Raw genomic sequence first — 4,202 nt, 5'->3', positions numbered from 1 at the left:
AGACCTAATAAGTTCAATCTGCCTTTCTGTCGTATTGAAACAGTCGTCGCACCGACAAAGGAACATCTGCCTCAGCGAGTGACAATTCGATAACCACTGCACTACAGCCGTCTTTACAACTCCATGCGCATTCTACGTCTGCACGGCTCCTCTAACGCATTTAACAAGTCATTCCTGCCTCTTGCAATTGAAGAATGGAATTCATTACCAGACCCTATTGTAATAGAACGCGATCCATACAAGTTCCGGCAGTTGCTGACATCCTATTTCAAAACATGTTGTGAAAATTCTTGCCTGCTTCTGTTTGCCTCTGTTTACTTTACTGTTGCTATTTTTACACTTGCTAATGCTTATTTAAAGGGTTGTACTTTTACTTCTGTATATATCCTGCTGACCACTGATTGTGACAATATTTGACAGTGACCTACGTTGTTGTGTTCAATATTCCACTCCCCCCCTTATGTTATGCCCCTTCCAGGGGTCTTTAAGGACCAATGAATGATGATGATGGTGATGATGATTCACTAGCGTTGAATTCCATTGTATTTACGCTATTTTGCATTAGCCTTTGCCTAAGGTTCGCATGTCATTGCCTCATGTTTGTTTTCTGGAAACAAACACACACGGAGTAGCGAGTCACCTTGAACGTTTTATTTTGACAGCCGGCACGTAGAGTGTAAAGCTTACTATCTAAGAGAGAAGTTAATGTTTTGTGGATGTTGGTTCGTTCATTGACAGCCGGGAGAAAATAGGTTTCTAGTCTCTGTAAATCGCTGAATGCCATGTCGGCGGGGATGGCAACGTTAGCCATCGCTCGTGGAAGCGAAGGCAGTGAATGACACGAGCTTCAAGTCCTCGTCTTCTTCTCGACCGTACATGTAGTTGAAAGGGTACGATTACGCTGAAAAGTCAAATGAACGTGTCGGAGAGTGTAATTTCGCACGCGCTGTATTTGCGTATTTCTTTTGTGTCCGGGCAGGCAAGCCTCATCCCAGCTGATCGGGGAGTGGCTGGTCTCTTGGGTAGCGAATCACCGAAGCGGCCAGCTTTTTCGCAGCCTCGAAATGGCTATGGTTCATCGATTTGCTGCCGCCGGGAGTTCGGTAGCGGCCAGACGTAGGAGACACGGTGTCATTGGCATCGCTCTTCCTGGCCTCGGATGCTCGGTAGCGCACCTCTGCGTACAATGCAAATGTCCAAGTAAGCCGATTTTTTACGGAGTTGGTTGAACACCTTGTTTCAATGATGCGTCCCAATTCTTAAACTCGGCTTCCAAGCCTCGGTTTCGTTTTCTGGCACCACGGAGCCCAACCTGAGGTAATTAGTTAGTCGACGTGCCACCTCGATCGACAAAGTGCAACTGTGCTCCAGTGCGTCACCACATATAGCCCGCTAAAATTGGCAATGAAGCGTGGAGCTCCGAAGGATAGCTTTCTGAAAGTCGTTTTGCCTATTCGTTTGCTTGTTTTACCACGATTTGCTTAATATACATCAAATTATATTTCATTGTTCGTGCTAGAAGGTGTCCTGTAGATCCCGTCCTGTGCTCTGGCGCTCTTCACTCGCCTGAGCGCAGCCTGAACGCTAACCTGAACATTTAACGTCGGCTAACAGATATATCTAAAGAACACTGATCTGTAAATAGAATGGTGACTGATATTTTCTGGATTCTTTAATTTACATTTTTTTAGCCATTCGATATGTGCCGGGGGGAGGGGGGGTTCTGATTGTTCTTGGTCTATTCTCCTCAGGAATGGGTATGCACCACTGTGACACAAAAGGCAGAGTACGTGTCGTGTCGGAATACGTCTACAGAATTCGTGTTATACTTTTCTGTGCGTATTCTTTCTTGAACGATCATCATACTTCGCATTCCTCCTTGCGGCATCGTCCTGTGTTCGTTTCACATAGTGAATCTGCCTGATTTTCGTCTGGCATTTCGGCATAACTTGTGAACGAAGCCGTGCATTAACATAAACATTACATGACAACGGACCTATGAGGTGAATAAACATACGCATTCCTCGAGATTAATTGTGCGACAAGATTTAGGTAAACAAAATGTACGCTTTTCCACTAGTTGTAAAGCAGTTCATTAGCCGCTTTATAAAGCTTCGCTTCGCATAGATTCCACCGTGTGGGTTCCACATGCATATATTTTTTTAAGCATTCTTCTGTGTCAAATCAAATCGGGTCCTGATAGCACATTAATAAACAAACAAGGACGACAGAAAAAGCACCTACGCACAACATACAGCTTCCGTATGGTGCCTAACCGCTCGGCTGGAATATTCCATTGCCACTGTACAAACAAGGTAACGGGTCTATTGGACGTGCCGGTAGAATTTTCCTTTGAAAATTTTCAATAAGAAAACGTAAGACTTTTTAAGGCGCGGCAACAGGCACTGAACTCACACGCCTGGAGTTCTTTCTTTCAGGATGCTGCTTGCACAGATTGCTACTTACGAACTGCCGGCCGCTATAGTGACACTGTTACGCCAAAGTGCTGATGGCGCCAAGCGATGACCACACCGTGCCACTGGAAAAGCGATGTCATCGGCCAGCTACGCCTAAACTGTGCAAACTTAGTTTAACAGCCTTTCGCCTGCTTTTAACTATACTGCCCACTGCCGTGCTCTATTCTTTGCCTTCAGTGTACTTAAGACTTCGTGATCTGTCGTGCACTTCTTTGGGCCCTCTTCCTTTCTTCCTATCTTCCCTTTCTACCTTTCTATATCCTCTTTTCTGAAGAGCGAGGCAGGTACTGTGCCTCTTTTCGTCACGGTTGCCAGCCGTTCCATGCTCATTTTACTATCTGCGTGCGTATTATATAATGAAAAGAAGGCGCGCTTTTACCGATAGTCACGACACCGAGGGCTACCATGATGGCGAGGGTGGCCAAGGCAGCAACGGTTAGAAAACCGATGCAAGCGCAGCAAGACATCCAGCTGCCCTTGTCCCTGCAGAACCAACGGGGAACGCGATCAGAAAAGCAATAATATACGTTAGCATAATAAAGAGAGCTATTCAGAATAAATTGACGGGGGTGCCCACACGGTGAAATGTGACTACAATGCGTGGACGAGAAAGAAATCACCCTCTTAATGATTGATTAAATTCGGCGGTTTTACGTGCCGAAACCACGATCTGATTGCCAGGCACGGCGTATAGTGGCAGGCTCGGGTTTAATTTTAACCAGCTGGGGATCTCTATAACGAGTGTTCCCACTGCACGGAACACGGTCGTTTCTTTGTATTTCGCCCCCAATCGAAATGTGGATTTGACCCCACGACCTCGCGCTTACAGAAGCGCAGCGCCATAGCCCCAACGTCACCACGGTGGGCAGTCTCTTATTAGTGAGTTTTCGATTAGGGGACGCCAGCGGCTTGCGTACGAAATAACTAGATGCCACGGTACTGCTCATGCGCAGACCCCTACGTCCGTGTCTGCGCATGCGCAGTACAATCGCCCCTAGTTCTTGCGTGCGCAAGCCGCTCGCGTCCCCTAAACTAAAGCTCTCCATTAACAGGGCTCGTACTGTGCGCGCGCGCGCGCACACACACACACACACACACACACACACACACACACACACACACACACACACACACACACACACACACACACACACACACACACACACACACACACACACACACACACACACACACACACACACACACACACACACACACACACACACACACACACACACACACACACACACACACACACACACACACACACACACACACACGCACGCACGCACGCACGCACGCACGCACACACACACACACACACACACACACACACACACACACACACACACACACACACACACACACACACACACACACACACACACACACACACACACACACACACACACACACACACACACACACACACACACACACACACACACACACACACACACACACACACACACACACACACACACACACACACACACACACACACATAAGCAAGTTTACACAATCCACTGCAAATCATTAGTCAGAAAACGGTACGAACGCAGTACACACACACGTCTAGAAAAGGCAACGGAAACTATAGTTTCCGTTGCCTATAGGCAACGAAAACCTTCAAAAGATGCGTCTCCGTAAATGGTACAAACCCCTTTCAAAGCTAGAATGAAAAGTCTAATACATAATTAAAAAAATAAAAATTGTGATCACTGC

General features: G+C 46.9%; 1 long non-coding RNA gene across 1 annotated transcript; it reads right to left on the bottom strand.

Moving 5' to 3' along the window:
- Positions 1–914: 914 nt before the first annotated feature.
- On the bottom strand, positions 915–3,227 carry LOC135921234 (uncharacterized). Its single transcript, XR_010570503.2, has 2 exons — positions 2,857–3,227; positions 915–1,177 (listed from the first exon to the last, which is right to left on the bottom strand). It is a non-coding gene; the product is annotated as an uncharacterized lncRNA (long non-coding RNA).
- Positions 3,228–4,202: the final 975 nt, after the last annotated feature.

The sequence above is a fragment of the Dermacentor albipictus genome, chromosome 8 (assembly GCF_038994185.2).
Source record: "Dermacentor albipictus isolate Rhodes 1998 colony chromosome 8, USDA_Dalb.pri_finalv2, whole genome shotgun sequence".
NCBI classification, from domain to species: Eukaryota; Metazoa; Arthropoda; class Arachnida; order Ixodida; family Ixodidae; genus Dermacentor; species Dermacentor albipictus.
This window is presented reverse-complemented; position numbering and strand designations above follow the sequence as displayed.